The sequence below is a fragment of the Heliangelus exortis genome, chromosome 6 (assembly GCF_036169615.1).
Source record: "Heliangelus exortis chromosome 6, bHelExo1.hap1, whole genome shotgun sequence".
Lineage (NCBI taxonomy): Eukaryota > Metazoa > Chordata > Aves > Apodiformes > Trochilidae > Heliangelus > Heliangelus exortis.
Window position 1 is genome coordinate 23,180,970 of NC_092427.1, and position 18,192 is coordinate 23,199,161.

An 18,192-nucleotide genomic window follows, 5' to 3' on the forward strand; every position below is an offset into this window, starting at 1 on the left:
AGCAATCCAGAGAGCTAATATATCTTGCATGGACAAGAGAGATATGCAACCAGCTTTCTGGTATTTTACAAAGGCTTGGAAAGAAGTTCAGAGACAGAAAACATCAACCCACTTACACAGCATACACACTGACTTATTTTTGTAGCTGATACTAAAAGTGTATATATATAACCCTTATTTTAGAAAAAAAGAAATCAATATAGTTGACTTTTTCAGTCATCATAATGATTCAGTCATCATTACCATAAGGATAATGAAGATAAAAGCCAAATAGCTTTATTGGTCATTCTGCTCCAGTGGCTTTCTGAAGTCCAGATTCTGGTGTTTCAAGTGAACTAGATTTGTATTAGGATATAGAATGGAATCATTACCAAAGATCTGGAAAAATATGTCAAAATAATGCAGGCAATTTTCTGCATCCATGGAAGAAAACAGAGAGCCAGAGCATTGTTTGCCTATTTTGCCCCAAAGATGTAAAAAATCCTTCAAGGATTTTCAAAGGAACCTAAGGGAACAACGAGCTGCCACACTCCCACTGCTCATACGTGCAGTTTAATGTGTTAAATCCCTTATAACTGTTGGAAACAAAAGCTGGTCTGCAGACCCAAAAATGTGGAGACTCACACCACAGGAGCAGCCCTTGCTTCAACCCAACCTGGAAAAGAAAATCCAGCAGAGGCTGAGAGGTGAGTGAGGCTGCAGCTGCTGCTGAGCTCTGCTCTGGGCCATCGCAGTACCTGCCGCTGGCTGCTTCTCCATGGGGTGGAAGAAGCCCACGTGTCACTGCATTGGATTTCAACTGGGTGCCAGTTTGATGCTTGCAATTCTGCTCTAAAGAAAGCTCCATACATGCAAATAAGCCCAAGGAAGCTAAAAAATGAAACGGTGTGTGACAGTTTCTAATTACTGCGTAAAAACAACATATGGAAACTTCATTGTCCATTTCATCCCTCAACATGTACTATCAAGTTAGATTTCTTTTGCTCAATCATTCTCTCTAGAGCATTTGGAGCTGTTTCACTTGTATTATATGAAGAAAAACAGCCCTTGATATGAGCAGTGTGATGCTTTTACTTTCTCTGTCCAAACTCATTAATCTCATGGAGGGTTTAAAAAATTCCAAGTTTGGCACAAATTGTTGTTTTCCCAAAAAAGAATCAGTTCAAATTTCAGAAATATTTTTTTTTTCAGAAATATTTTTTTTTTCAGAAATATTCCAACCATTTTAATGAATCGAGTTTGAAAGAGAATAAAGAGAATAACATGATATTTAAATGTAGCCATGGTAAACAGTAACAAGTAGAGAATATCATTTACTGCTGAGTGTAGATGGGATGAATTATTACATAAAATCAATGAAGGAATCTTGAGTATGACTTCTTGCTATGTACAGTTTAATGGGAGAATCTAAGCTTAAGTGTTTCCAGTCAGATTTCAAAATTAAATACTTATAATAGAGACATAAGAGGAAATTCAAAGGATATGGCTGGGTCAAAAAAATGAAGCATACATCAAAGTCCCTTTTCCTGGGAGCAAAAGTCTTGCAGCCTTCCCTATCAAGCCCTGTGGCCACAGAAGCAGTCAGTTAATGAATCAGAAAAAAGCTGGTTACCAGATGTCCTTACTTATTAACACACACAGCGCATACTGTAATGGCATTTGCTAAACAATCTGTGTGGACCAGGCTCTGCTCTGTTTAAAGTTCCTTTTTAAAAAAAAAACAAATAAAACAAACCACTTCTAACTTTTCTTCCTCCTTGATTGATTTCAGGGTAGCTGTTCTTTAAGGTGCTGTCAGGCATTTTGTCTAATTGAAATTTCTCCACCATACTCAAGGTTCCTAAGGTACCCAGCAGAACAAAATTAGTTTCAGCATTTATTCTTTTACCCTGCCATCTAAAATGATAATGAAATAAGATGAAATAAATAAAAAATATTAACTTTAAAGCAAAGCAAGAGAGAAACTAATTCTCTTTGATTGGTTTCCACTGCTGCTAATTTTAATGCCACCCATTGTTCAGCTCTGCAGTCTAATTTTATGTTAATATCCTGAAAGTTGTCAAATCTTGGCAAAACCTATGCATAAATTACACAGAAAGTAGCTCACAGGAGGGGGAAAGTAATGACTGTCATGGTTAGCCAAACCCATTAATACTCTGACAAGCAATAACCCAAGAGCTCTGGTCAACTGCTGCAGACATCTGTGAAACTTTTGCAATTAATTTTTTTGGAGGAGGTATCAGCTGTGAAATAGCACATAAGTGACTGATTATTATCAACTCTGCTGGTGAGGGCAGAACTGATCAGCTCCAAGCATTCATCCTTCTACTACAGACCGATTGGTTTATGAATACAAAAGTTCTATTTTTCTTTATTTTCTAAGGCACACTGATCTCCAGAAAGGGAAAAAGAGAGTCCTTTGTACATGAGCAGTGTTTTGCTTATACATACTCTTTCGCACCAGCAGTTTTCATAGAACTTTACTGAGGCCTTTAGCATTACCTCTGTCTATAAAGCAGAGAAACTGAGGCAGGATGTCTCTGTGTTCATGGGTATGAGGCTGAGAAATAGAAGGACCAGATAGCAAGCCAGGGATATCTCTGCTACCCCAGGAAGTGCTCTATCAGGCTGTACAATTACCTATTCAAAAGCTGGAAAGATCACACTGTACTGAGAACAATACAAGTATATCATCAATTTTGTCATGTCCCCAAAAGTACCCTTCCCCTGAACTTTATTTTATAGGCTGAGGAGGCAACTGAGATCTGTCCCATGATTCCTCATGAAACCAAAATTCTCAATGGCATTAAGCCTTTGCAGAAAATGCTTTATAATTGGGTTGACTTAGTAAAGGTCTGTTGTACCAAGGTGCAGGCCACTTAAAATTGGAAATGCATATATTTCAGTTGACAAATTAGTACCTAACATGATTTGCATGATCTGTAAAGAAGAGTGAATTTTCCCTGTTCGTTATTGTGCCTGTTTTTAACTCTGTTTGTACACAACCTAAAATCCTGATAAGCATTTGCCACTGATAAACTATTTTTATCTTCAGCAGGATATGGTTACCAGAGCTTTGAATTAAATACTATACTTATGTTTTTTCTTAAAAGCTTTTTCTTAAACCAGCTACTTCTGTTTTCCTGTAAGTACATAGTCTGAAATATTGTCTCTGAATTTCTTGCTGTCTCTACAGTAGGAAATAATCCAGTAGATGCCAAAGCCAAACCTCTAAAAATCCTCAGACATCATGATTTATAAGGAAAGCTATGCCTCTAAAGAAAATCATTATCACTAGTATTAATGAACAGAAAACTAACATAATAAAATACATGGGGAATATAAAAGTGGAGCAACATCCTTATTTTTTACTATAGAGACTTTATGTGCTGGTGTAACACAACCCTTACATTCCAGACCTTTCATTTTTATACTTTGATTTTTTCATTGTCTGTTTTGAGCAGTGCTGCTACTCAATAGACAACACAGTATGAGTTAGTTGGCATTTTAGGATGTATTCTGTAAAAAAGGAATGTTATTCAAATGACAGTTTTTTTAAAAAAAAAACTTATCTCGGAAAACATAAGAAAAAAGGACATGCTAAATGTAACACATAAACTCATGCCCACAGTCTGGAAAACAAGTTTGCTACTGCCTTGGGACACATAATTTTTAGAAATAATGGACCATTTGGCAGTTCTGCACATGTCACCAAGCATGCTTGGAAACACCATGGGCTTTGCTATATTAATATACATGGTTTGAAATAAATTTCCTCTGAATGCTAGAGTAATCCTCAAATCAACTAATTCATGTGCCCTTTATTTAAGACAGCCATTACACTCAGACTGTACTGTACTCTCCAAAATAAATAGATACTATGCAATCTACTCTTTTTCATCTCCAAACTATGGCAGAAATCAGTTCTGTGGGATGAATTACAGTATGTAGATGGGAAACTATCAGTGGGCATTTACTTGTGGTGCTGCCTCATTCCAATTCGAAGATAAGAGGAAAACAGATCCTCAATCTTGATTCTGTGAACCACTTCGAACTGAGTTTAGCAGACTTTCCCACCTCAGTGGATCTGTTTCTAACAGGATAGCATGTGATGCCTTTTCCAGAAGGGTCCTTGAAAGGAACCTGAACCTTGGCAGTGGCAGTGGAGAGTTCAGACACTCTTTCCACAGTGCCTCAGTCAATTCAGCCCTAGGAGTCCTAAAAGTGAACATAATTAGCAGAGGCAAAACAACTACTTGGGAGTCTGAAAACTCTGCTTCCCAGTTCCAGCCATGATGCACTGAAGAGAGTGAGAGGCCATACCCCTTTGCACACATAATTTCTAGGAGCTTTAGAGTCCTGTCATTCCACGAGTACAATCACCACCATTGTGCTCAATGTTGTGCAGAGACTTGAATGCCTGAAGAAGGTGCCCTTCTGCCCTTGTATATCTCTGAAAACACACAAACACAATTTAACTTTTAGTTCCTCAGCTGAACTGATCCTTGTTATTCAAAAGCATCTTTTCTTTTGGCTGTACGTTAGGAGAAGGATTTAAATGGATGTCTTTGTTGCCCTTTGGCACAGAAGCTTCAGTAGAATGTTTGGGTTGGACAAAGGCCTGTTCAGAATTAGTGTAGCTACACTTTTTTTTGGGTGAAATTTAGTAATAAGTCAAACCCTTGCATTTTTATTTTGACAGTTTATTGATAAGTTACTAGAAGCAGAAAATGAAGAAGTGAGATAAAAATAAACCAGTATGCACAAGGTCAGCAGAAACATCAGGTTTTTATAGTATTAAGAAGATGAGAGAAGGAGATATTCAATTAAAAAAAAAATCTGCCCATGAAAATCAGATAGTCATTGTTTCCCCCCTTCTCCTGTCTTTCTTCTCTTCCCTTCCATGAATAAAAAACCCCAATATTTTGATTTTCTTTTTTGGTCCACACTGATATATCAAGAAATTAAACTTACTTGTAAATGTTCTCTGGCATGTGGTGCAGACTGGCCCACATCCATGTTATGGGACTCTCCCACTGTCCAAACGATGTTTGTGTTCATGCTACCTATAGGGAAAGGTCCTGTATGGAACTTCTCCAGCTGGGAAAAGCCAGGATTGTGCCAGGACACTTTTAACATTTTAACAGTGCAGACAATCAAATTCCAGAGCCTGGTAGTGCTTCCCTGGCACTGTTAAAACAACCAATCTAGACATAGCTGCTATGGTCAAAATCTGCTTCCCTTATTCATGTAAATAGCTCCAGTGAAGTCAGCTGTGAGATTGGCTGTAAAACAAGAATTCTGTTTTCCAAATTATTTCAAGCATTTGGCCTTCATTCTGCATTGTGGGAAAAGAAAAGAACCCAAAACTTTGATCTTTCAATTTTTAAAAACTAAACAATATCAGTGAGAACCATCCAAATAACCAAGTGGCAAATATGTTCATCTAGAGTGTAGGGGCTCGTGCTAAAATCTTTATCTACTGCAAGTGAGAAAGGCCTGTCATATTCCTGGTGAGTCTGGGAATTCATTATCTCAGGAATCTTGGGTCTCCAGATTAGTTTCTTTGCTTATATTAGCAAGAAATCTTACCCTGAGGCTGAGGAAATTCCAATACTGAAAGATTTCTGGTATGGAAAAACTCTTTATAAAGATAACCCGGTAAACTACAGATTTTGATTCCAAAAGTCAAAAAAACCAAAAAACAAAACACAACCAACCAACCAACCAACCAAAAAAACAAAAAACCCATCACAAAGCAACTCCAACCCCCAAGCAACTCTATTTACACTACAGGATGACAATAATGTTTAAGACATTTGCCAAAGTAACATCTGATCCCAGGGCTCACAGGAGTTCAGGTGGTTCAAGAATTTTCTCATAGCGCAGTTGGAGACATGAATGATTCAGAGAAAAATCCTCACTGAAGCCTCGAGTGCTTGCCACTGGCAGCAGTGTAGATTCTGTTCATGAGTTCAGATTTTTTGTAACTCCAGTAATCTCAGCTAACAAAATGCATTGAGCAAACTGGTAATCTATCTAACTTCTAGCACAGAATAAAATGCAGGTTGGATTGAAAAAATGTCAATCATATTTGGAGAAGGCTTAAAGGCTTATGTTTTCTTTGTTGTTTTGCATGAAAATACTTAGAAATCCAAATACTACTGTGAAATGGAAATACTTTGAAAGGAAGTACACATCATTAAAAAAAAAAACAAAAAAAACCAATGGAGAAGCTGAAATACCAAGGTTACATTGTATACAGCACAGTTATAATGAATGCACAGTGTCTTAACACAAGAGCCTCCTAACCTTTAAATTTTCTTATTTCACAAATGAAGATCTATTATAACATCTGGAGCTGGTATATTGATTGATTAATAGTCACCATCTGTAGGAATCATTATATAAAACCATAACAAGTATCAGACCTGTTTTTCAAAATACTTCTATCCATATCCTCTTTTCAGGTGTATTTTACTATTTAAAATACATGAGATCAGGTGCTCTCAGATACTCAGCTTCATCCTGCAGCAATTTTGTAATGTTTGACTGAATTTGCACCATGATAACTGAAAACAGAATTAGACTGTCTTACTATGCAGCCTCTTCCAGGCTTTATGACTAAACAGGAGCTGTCTTGCTTGCTCTTCATCTTCCGTTCTCATTTATTTCCTAAATATCTTTCTTAATTCTTATTTATTTCATTAGATCAAAATGAATTTTTTTTTATCATCAAGATCACTAAAGGCATATCTAATTTTGGTGTTTGTTTTTGATTTGACCATTAGCTCTACAATACCTGAGAAGGTTGATGTCCCAGTGAACTTGCTGATCAGTCACTTTCAAACTGATACATTTTTCATTAGTAAAACTGAATAGGGCCATTATTTGAAAGGTATTTTACATACATGTTTCTAAGTAAAATATTCTTATTTGGGGATGTGGATCTCAAGAACCTCACTCCGAAGTTAATCTTTGTAAATCAGGCTAGTGTGGATTAAAAGGCAAGGAAGGAAAAACCTTAGCAGAGGTTAATGAAATGGACTGGATCTAATCTAAAAGAAACTAAGTGATTATAAATTGAAGATTACTATGGAATAAGTCCTCTGTAATCCTTCTATTGTTGACATTGGGTATGTGAGTTTCTAAAGGCAGTTCTATTAGAGTTCAATTAATTCAGTGATTTTTTTTCTAAGTACATTGGACTGTTTTATATAACTAATTCACCACAGTTTTCACAGGATTTAAAAAAAATGCTTTTCTACTTTGTGTATAAGTCATGGAGAAAACTGTACCCTCATTATTATTAGATAGAGAGTTGAGTGATTTTTATAAGAAATTTATTTTCCAGCACCTCTCTGCATTTATTTTCTTAAGAAAGTTAAAAGAATTAGTTATTATAATTAAATATTTTGCATATCTATCTTTGATTTTCAAGAACTATTCCCAAAAAAGACCCCACCAAGTTGTGTGGGTTGTATGGAGAGTTACAGTGGTTTTGTGTATTTTAAAAGTTCACATATATTTATGTAAATTGTTGCACTATCTGAAAATTCACCAACAAAATTTTGACTCAAAAATGTCTACTTTTCATAACAATGCACAATGGTAAATTTAGAAAATTACAGCTGAGAAGAAATGTAAATGTTAGAATTCTTCTCATTCTAGCTAAGTTTAGTTTAACCACAACAAAGCACACACAGTTCAGATTAAGATCTTTATTCTATTGTAATTTCTTTACCCACCTGTAACATTCCAGGAAAGATCCTTAACTAGTTTAATTTCTCCAGCTAACAATTAATATTACAGTGCTTCATAATTTTTGCAAGCCACTTTGTGAATAATCAGTATATATATGTACATATGAAGTCTACATATAAAGTGTATCATATAAATTTCTCTTTTAATTTCTATTGCAATATATGGTATTATTGCCCAAGAGATGGTTTTCTTGTGAAATTTAGATTTTAATCCACACAGGGCATTGCCTGTAATCTGGACAGCATATATTTCAACGTAGCATTACTGTAAAACAATTGGACTTGCTCTGGCATATATTACTTTAAATGTCTATTTTCTCAGACATTTCTGAACATTTACACATCAGACTCTTCTAAATGTCCAGAAACATTACGGTCTCTGGTCCAGAAATTCTATGGCTTTTTCACAGAACAAGGAAGAAGAAAGAAGACACGGATATAAAATTAAGTTAAATTGTTTCCTTATTTTCTGTAAGCAAAGATTTTATAACCAAGGAATACAGAATGTAAACTCATCTCCTGATAAAAAGTAATCCTGAGTCCACCAATATCCATGGCATTCTGAAGAGAACATTTCCTTGCTTAATCCAATGAAGTTTCTAAAACTGATGGCTCTTTCCAGACTGCTTAATGCAGCCCAGTCTACAAGGTCATCAGGCATTTTGTACCATCAGAAGAAATCTCTCTTCCTGACTTTAAGGTGCTGGGAAAAGTCTGAAGGGCAAGCAGTAAAAATCTGATCTCATCAACCGCCTCTGTGCAGAAGCCTAACTCACTTCTTGTACATCAGTAAGCTCAGCAACACACCAGAGCAGCAACACATTTAATCTCCAGGGCAACAGTCCTGGTGATGGATGAGTCAGACACAACTAGTTAGCCCCTCACTAATCAAGTGAAATAAACTTCAAAGTGACAGTGGGTTCTCCATTAGAAGCTCTCACACCTGCACCTGATTTAATGATGCCTAAATTCCAGGATTTAACGATTTCTCAAATGTAATCTATATCACCCCAGAGTTTTGGTGTGTCACCTCTGATCACCATCCTCAGTAAATTCCATTGGTTAGTCGTGGCCAGAAGCCGCACCCCAGCATGCTAAATGTCTGGAGAAAGATGTTCTCTACCAACTCTATCTTAGGTGTGTTTTACAGATCATTCTCCCTCAGTAGCCCTGCTGCTGTGGCGTTCCATCATCTGGAGGTACAGAACAAGATCCTGTCATTTGCATGACCAAATGTGTATCAGTATTACTCTGCCACTTGGTTATCATGTGTTCTCTATATTGCAGGCTTTAAAAATGTCTCTGGCTAGATGGTCCTTGATTTCATGTACTTTGTTACAATCCCTTGTGTACTTTGTAAGCTTTTAGTCTCTTTTATGAAAGCAGATCTCACTGCCTCAAATTTATAGCAACATAATCTAAGAGAAGGGTTGCCCTATTTTATTGGTAATCCCCGTTGCTTCTTAAAAGTGTGAATCCCAAGGCTGCTGCGTTTGTATGGCAGAAGAGATGATTCCTTCTGATCACATTATACACCTGATGTCTATTTAGCCTATTCCTGCATCCCAAGGACTGTATGTTTTGGATTGTCAATCTGAAGAAGTCACAAAATGCGTGAATCAACTTTGCATGTTTAGGTTTTCTCTGATCCCTTAACAGTCATCAGTAACCTGGAGTATTCCAAAGTAAATTCCAGGAATTTATTTTTAAATTTAAAAATCTTTTTCTTTTTTCACACATGAAATTGATTTAACACTGAAGTTCTTGTCTTGAGTTCAGATGATGCTTCTCTAAACACACACATACACATAAACATATATTTATGTATGCATTGCCATGATACTTCTTGGGACTTGCATACAATCAATAAGATGTGTCTACAGGACAGAACTGTTGTTAAGAACTATGGACAACATAGAAGTGAACAAAGGACCTGTTCTTCCAGGATATTTTTAAAAAGGCTTTTGACCTTATTGATTGTTTGGGATGAATCTTAACATTACTCAGAGCTTTATGAAATGGTTGGAAGCTTTCTCTTTACCTAGCAAGACTAATCTTCAAAGAATTGTAAAGTGCATCCATAGGCTGTTTTTTGCTGATTCTCATATAATTGACACAGATGCTCAGGACATAAAAAGCTTTTCTTCATGTAGAGCCAATGAAAATATGCTCAAGATTTTGTGTGAGTGGAAGATCACACATTCTCTGGGTTTTAAAACAGGAGGCACTTAAGGGATATCAAGTGATGGGGCTGAATGCCTGAGTCTCATCTGACTTTATTTAGGCTGCATGGTTCTGAATGCAGGAAAATTTTTACTTTCCTGAACCTTTTGCTTACTTTTCTCTGTGAAAAATTAAAAGATAAGTTGTGTGACAGGAAAGAAGAAGGTTCAAGGCACTGTTTAAAAAAATCCAGAAACCCAGTGAGTTTTAGAGATACATAACCCTTTAAAAAAGCAAGCATGAATCTACATTCATGGGAAGTCCAGGCTTTTTTGTTACTAATATATCATGACCTTGCCCACACAACATTTTTATATGCACTATCATTAATCATTAGTGCTATTAGGGGTTCAACACAATATAATTGAATTAATCTCAATTTACCAAAACATTAACATGCAAACATCTACCAAATACATTAAATCATAATGCTATGACAAAATGACTGTAAGCCAGGATCAGTATAACAAACAATGCAGATGAAGTTTAGACATATTTTTCTGAATTTCTTTTTTGAAAAAAATGAACAAGTTATTTACTTTGATATGGTGACATTTTACTTTGTGATTAATTTTAAAATAACATTGTAAAAACTATAAACTAATTTTAATTTGACAAGCATTTGGTAATTAATTTTCAAACAATGCTATGGGAATCTAAGAAGCATTCTTCATTTGACATGTATTTTATAATTTATTTTAAAACAATGCTGCACAAATCTGCAAAGGCATTATTCATTTGAGAGTTCATTAATTATGCAAATGAGTTGCAATTAACAAATCTGTTCCAAGGATGGCATTTGCATAATAATGAACTTCATGTTTGTGACATTATTTAATAAGATACCTTTGTGCATTTTTAAACAAAACGCTCTTGTGAATACTTGGGTTAAAAATGGACAACAAGTCAGTAACATTAAAAAACCCTCAGTACTACCAAGAGCAGTGTCACAAAAATAAATCAGATCACCTAAGCTGGAAGTAATAAATAGAGATATAAAACCTGATTCTTTTATTAACCTCTGCCTTTCAAAATACAGTCTTTAATTTTAATTTATGGTGTTTTCAAAATGGTGCTTAAGGACTGGCAGTGGAAAAGAATTGGTATTTATCAAGACAGCTGGAAATAAACACGTGAATGCAAACACCTATTTAGCACTGCTGCTGTGTGGCATAGATCGAGTCCGTGACTCTCAGGTGATGGATCTTATTACAATCTTATTATATGCAGCATGTGAGCCAAAACTCTAGTGATGATCTTTTGCTGGTCATATGCTGAGCAAATGGCAGAAGCCTCAATAGCACACTCCAGGCTTAACATTCTTGCTAAAGGAGAGTGCCTAGGTAAGGATGTGTTGTTTATAGCCCTGCAGCAGTCACTTGCAGGTCACTGCACATCCCATTAAGATCTTAGCAGCATCAAAGTTTGGGGGGACACCAAGACCTGCGTGGCAACTGAATGGAAGGTTGCCAGTGTGAAGAAAGGAGTTTCAGTCAATCACAAAGCCTCTGTGGCACCTATTTTTGTGTTTAGCCCAAGAAAGGGTTGCTTGGCAACGCTGTGGCAGAGTCTTGATCCTCTGATGGGAGATGGGAGGCAACGAGTCAGTAATGTGACTGATAAATTCAAAGTGGCACTTTTTAGGTGCATTGCTGGCAAGCTCAGAAGGCTGGAAATCCTTACACAGTCCTTCCCTTGTTCCAGTAACTCTTCTCTGGCACCCCTTATATTTATTATTTTGCTGTCTGTCTGGTGAGACAGACAGATTGTGGATCATAGCTGTGCATGGGTTTTTGGGTTTTTTTTATTCTTTTACAAAGAGACCTGGTATCTAGGAAGAAGGCAATTTGGTTTGGCATCTACAAAGGAGCTCTGCATTAACCTTTTCATTTCAGAGGGTGTGAGAGTAAGGATCTGGCTCCTCAGACCCTGCCATCATGTTGTTCATCAGACTGAGCTTTTATACCAGTCTTCAAGTTGCCCCCAGTCAGTATGGGAAGAGAGAGCATATTGGGTCTTCTTTTGTGTGAGCAAGTGGAGAACAGGAGCTACCCCTAAGTACCAAATTAGTAGGAGAGGAAATTTTAATAACTCAGATGTCTGTTATTTTATGTTATACATGCACAGATGACAGAGTGAACAAAAACAACTGGAGATACAGTTGTTATAAAATCATCACTCCTGAGGGGTGACCATATCACCTTTTTGCTGCCTTTTCCTCTTCTTTTATATAGAGTTTTTACCTTTAATTGCCAGCTCCACCTCTCGTATTTCCTCTGAACATCTTTCTCTGGGAGTCATGCTATGCAAAATGATGTCCCAAAAATGTTTCAGATGCTGCTGGTGTTCTTACCTTTCCTCAAAGCACACAGTGGAATGCTATATCCCCCAGGCCTGTCCTACTGCTTCAGCTGCAGTCTAGTTACATTCACAGATTTTAAATGATTTTGATAACCTTCTCCTTTGTGATCACACTGCCAGGAACTAGCAGCTCACTGGAATTAAATCCAGTTTATACATTCTGGCTGATAGCTTCTTGGTCATTGTGGCTTTCCCAGCTTCTTACTTCCTGACAGCTTCTTGGACATTCTTTTATGTCAGACAGTCCAGAGGCAGGGATGTGCCATCTCCCTCAGCCAGCCACCACTGACTTTCAGAATCTTTCTGAGAGTATTCATTGGCATTTTTATTAAAATTGTCAAGTCAATAAAGTAATTTACTTGGTTGTAATATCCAGTGTAATTTTTCCTCTGTTTTGAAATAACTCCTAAGGTGGGATTTCCACTTTTTACTTAGGCAATAAGCAGAACAAGTACAAGGGTATTGTTATATAGAGACAGGATAAGTGAACTGTGCTTGGACAGTTTAACACATTCAGTGATCTTCCTCTTTTCCTCCCGCCCCCTTTTTTTTAAAGTCCCATAAGCTGGGAAGTGACTCTTGATCTTATGATTTTGCCAGTTTTGAGTGAAAACCCAGTCTTACATGTATGCTCTCCTACTTGTGATGAACATCCACAAAACATTGCCCTCACAAGATACTTAAACTTCTTTTTATGAACTCAGCTTGTGCTATTAACTCAGTCTACATCTATACAACTAGCTAGAACTTAAGAAACATTCTTGATATGTAACACTTATCATTAAATTTCTACTAAAATGTTGATATTTGCTTAATAACTGAGTAAAAATGGATGTGAATTTCAGATTTCTGTAATTGTTGGTAAATGACATTGTTCTTCACACATAGAGAGAATATTTCTTAAAAACAATTTTTAAACTGAAGGAACTAGCATGCAATTAAGTCATGTAAATGTTCATTAATCAATGTAAAATAATTAATAGCTCAGCAACCACTGTACCAAAAGAATGTATGGTGAAAAAATGCTGGTGAGCTCTTATTCACCCTTCCTTTATATGGTTCAAACATTGGTCAAGTCCAGAAGCACTTGGGACAATTTCTATTTCTTAAAGTCTCTCCAGGTGAAAGCATGACAGGAATAGCCAGTTGATTCAATATCAGAAATAACTGGGAAAGTAAAAGAAAATGCAGTATCTCAAATCCAAGAATAATGATGTTCATTTTTTGTCCTTGTTTCAAAGCATTTATTATTTCTGGCTTACATGGCTCTATGGAAACTTTATTGTCAGTTCTTAATGTCTTGGGAGCTTATTCACCTGCACAGAACAGAGAATGGGTACTTTTGCAACAGGGACAGACATGGAAATCTGCAGTCAGAGACTGATGGTCTGAATACACCCCCTGCTCTGGACGTGATCATTTCCGCAGATTCTTGTCAAGCATTGACTTGAAAAAGGTTTGCTGAATTGAACTGCTGGAGGTTTCAGTTATACATTCTGGCTAGATCTTTAAAATATCAAAATGTATATAGAGCTGCCTGAGGGGAACAGAGTGATGCAGGGTTCATCATTTTTCTTACAAATAAGCCAGACCAAACCAAACCAAACTGAAAATAGTTTTAGGAAGACAGCTTCCATACACTACTAAAATATAGGGCCTATAGCACTGGTATTTTAAATACTCAGCTGCAGATGTGCACAGCATTTATGGTGTTTCCTTCTTGCACTTATGTGAAACTATTAAGATCTGTGTTAGCATTGAATATTGAGTAAAATCCGTGTGAGTGTTGAATGTTGAAATAAGGGATCAGTACAGACAGGCATAGTCTACACTACAACAAAAATTGCCCCACTTCTGTGAATTATGCAACATTGTTAGGAGCAGCTATATCCTGTCTACTGTGATAACACCATAGAGGGTGAGATTGCAGACACTGAAGTTTCAAGTAAACTGTTGTGGAAACAAAACCTATGCTTTCTGTAAGCTGCTGGAGAAAGGGAACTGAAAGTTTCCCTTGGAGGCTCTCCAATGAGTTGACCATTCATCTGCGGCCTTTGGGATACTCCTACTGTTTCATTCCCAGCTATTGACCTCTGTGCTGCTAGATTGTGGGATTTCCTAAGTGTCCTATCTTTAACAGCACTGAAAAGACCAAGCAGGAGTTTAATAACAGAATGTACTGTGAACTGGTTTTGTAAATAGCTGTTTACTAGTTGGCTGTGCCCTAAGTTTGGGGAAGCAATACTTGAGAAGGATAAGATCTAAATTACTTATTTTTATATTCTATAGATAAAGAAACCTTTTTCACTGGTTTGTACAATCCTTTCACTTGTGTTGAGAGCGAAGCATAAATTCACCTAGAATAACTGAGTTATTTTGCACTGTGTTCTCCCTATGTACTGGCAATGAATATGAAACTTTCAACAATTTAAAATCAAAAGATTGACTAAAATAACTAGGAATGCTTTGTTTTTCACTTGTCTACTCCCGAGCTCTTAGAAATTTCAGATGCTTTATAAAGCAAACGTGTATAGAGAAGATAATGAATCTTACTGGTGTGTATGTATGTAATTATGTATAAGGCCTTGTTCAATCTCATTAGCTCTGTCAGTGAGATATGGAAATCTCTTACATAGAGTCAGTTTCTCATGGTGACCCCTTTGTAAACTAAACACTGGATGAAGCAAGCAGTCCTGGCAACATCCTATTTTTGACCTCTTAATCATTGCTATATGCTAACTTGCTGTACCACCAGGAGATTCTATTTTGACCAAGCTTTATCAGTTAAATAATGGACAAGAGAAGAAACACTGCCATGATCTGGGGAGAGAGGACATACAGACACTGAATCCAGAAGGAGGAGGAGTAGCAGCAGCAGTAGCTCATCTGGGTGGACAGATAATTTTCCTGTGCTGATCTGTAAATTACACCCATTCATAAGCAACCTCTGAGTCAATGGAAAATTCTTACAAAGATGAAGATTCAGAGTGAGGTATTGACTGATTTACATTCTTACCCCAGTTTAATCTCCAACTTTAACTTTCTTCAGTATTCCCACAAAGTATTCCCACTCAGTTCTAGCTGTCTCATTTAGTTCTGCACTAGATTTTTTTGTTTGTTTGACCACCAATACTGAATTTTGTTCAACAGATTACATTGCAAGTGTTAAAGAGGTTCTTAATGCAGGGATTGAGTCGTGACTGTTCAGTGCTGCTTTAAGGGATCTGCTGTGCTGTGCAACTGGATCCTGCCAGAGCTGCTCTGTGGCAGAAAGGTAGCAGGAGGAAATACCCCTTTCTTTTGTACACTCACAATCTGTTGCAAATGCAAATTTGTAATTATATAGGCTTGACTGTGGGCAATGTTTATATGGGAAAAATCTATTCTTCAGCCTTCCTGGTACATGAATTTCTTTCTGTTGGGTAATTTCAAGTCTAAAAAATGTGTCATCAGACTTGCACATTTTCAGTGTGTTCTTCCCTTCTGGGACTTCAGTCACCCTCTTTACATCTCTAATGGTATCAGTACTACCGTTATGATCACTCACATAATATTTGTTTTCCTTAAATATACCTTCTTTCCCTACTCTTCTCCATCCCTCATAATTCTTGTCTAGTTTGACCATTTCCGGACTCATTCTTCTTTCTCCTTAGGAGTGAAAGCACCTCTGTAAACGTTAAGAGCTTGCTTGAAATCTGTCTTTATACAACTGGGCACTGCTCTTAGAGGCTCTTCAAATTTGTCTTTTGATTGCAGTGAATGAAGCTGACCTGCAAAATATCTGCTGCTGTTCTTTCTCCCAGTTACACACTTGTTTATCTCTGCATAGCATGCAAGGCTTTTGAAGACAGAAATATCTTTCTTGAGGGCAGGGAATTATCCAGGGCAGGGAATTATCCAAGGCACAATGGGTGCTCTGAACCAATCTTATATGAAGAGTTTGTTATTTTTGGCAAATCATGGAAAAAAAAAACAGTTAGCATGGCAAACTCTGTGTAATAAATGCATATAAGGTGACTACAATTTGCCTTCAACTTGAATACTGTTCTATCTGGCAAGCACTAGAACACCATCAGATAAAAGATTGTTTGAGAGTTCTAACTACAACTGAAATTAAAGCACCTTTCTGCATTTTATAAATTCCACACATAGAAACAGCAGAAGGAGGAGGGCTTTTAATCTTGTTTCCATTCTTTATTAAGATGCTTTGTGTAATTAGTTGAATTTCTATTGGAATAAATGGTAATTTGGAATTCATCCAAATTGAAAACCTAAATGAAAAAGGAGCATTAGTGGTGGGTTGCATGTTAAAGAGGCAAACTTCTCTAGGGCAGATCTGTTCATGCAACTTGGCCCTGCTTAAATAAAATCTATAGAATCCATGTGGATTTTGAGAGGCAATGTAGCACATAGGAGGGATGGGAATGCAAAAGAAAACAGATTTTCAGCCAGAAGGGCAATTCACTTATAGTTTAATGAAAAACCCCTAAAACCAGACAGAATTATGTATGCTGTGTTGAAATTTTGGTTTGGGATAAAAAAGAAAGTCTATAAATAAATGCAAAAATATGACTGTGTATTTTACATTATTGAATTGAGTGTGTTTCAGGAGTGGCTGATACAAGGACTTTGTTGCCAAATGAAATTATGCTGTATTCAGGTGACAGTATTATAAAAGTAATCTTGATGCTGCTGTAGGGCACAGTGTGTCACTGCTTCCAATTATAAATTCCACTTTGCAGCTGGTTGTTTGGTCCTTTTAAAGTGTTCAAAAGGCATAAAATTTTCACCTAGTTTACTCAGGCTCTTATAAATTATAAATATTTTTTATTGCTTCTTTCTTTTTTTTTTTTTCAGCCAAGGAGTTGAAGTCATCAATCTGTGATACACACAGTGCTTTGGGGGAAAATGGCAAATGGTTAACTTATTTTTGTTTGGGGAAATTGTTACTGATAATGCACATTACCTTTCTGGGCATAAATATTTCATAAAGAGTTCTAGTGCACAGACTTGTGTGCATGAACAACAGCCACACAGGACACGATGGACTGGAATGCCTCTGAAAGAGCTGTCACAGTCCATTGTGTCAATCTATGAGCTGGGATGTGCCTGAATAAGCCTAAAATTTCCCTGCACTGGTTCTGGTGACATTTTGGCTGTGGGGTGAAGAATCCATCTATGGAAAGCAGAGAATATTGAGTCTTGATACTTGGTTGCTGTTTGGTTCTGAGTTTCACAATGTGCCACATAGGTCATGAACCATTTGCTTGACTTCAAATGCTTAATAACCTCCCTAGAGCCACAGATAACTGGGCATTCAGAACATGATCCATTATGATTTATGAGACAGAACAAAGAGGTTTGAATTATGCATAGATTGAATAGTTCACATGTTTATAGTATAGCTAAATAGACAAGAAGATGAACTATAGAAAGTGTCATAAATATCTTTATATGGTAAACTATAGAGGAAACATCTTTTTCTGCTGTTGGAAAACTGAATTACTCATGTGGAAGCTTTATTCTTCATTTATTGATTTAAGGAAGCACTGCTCCTTTTTCTGGTGGCAAGAGTACAGATAAAGCTGCTTTGTGTCCAGGTTCCACAATTTTTTCAAGTTGTTTGATCTAACAGTTTTCTATCATTGTGTTCTATAGGCAGACTCTTTTACATCATGCACCGAATTTTCTTTCTTTCCAATACATACATGGAGGAATCAGCTACAATTTGCCTAAAAATTGAGTCAAGTTGCAAACTTACAGGGCCTTCTAAAAGATGTATAAATCGGATGTTCAGCAATCAAATACCCCACTTAATTTCACTTCTTGGAAACAGGACATAAGC

At 36.7% G+C, this 18,192-nt stretch overlaps 1 long non-coding RNA gene across 1 annotated transcript in view; it reads left to right on the forward strand.

Annotated features, from left to right (window-relative positions):
• LOC139797624 (uncharacterized) overlaps positions 1-18,192 on the forward strand; it is a 124,896-nt gene that overhangs the window by 2,747 nt on the left and 103,957 nt on the right. The window lies entirely within an intron of this gene.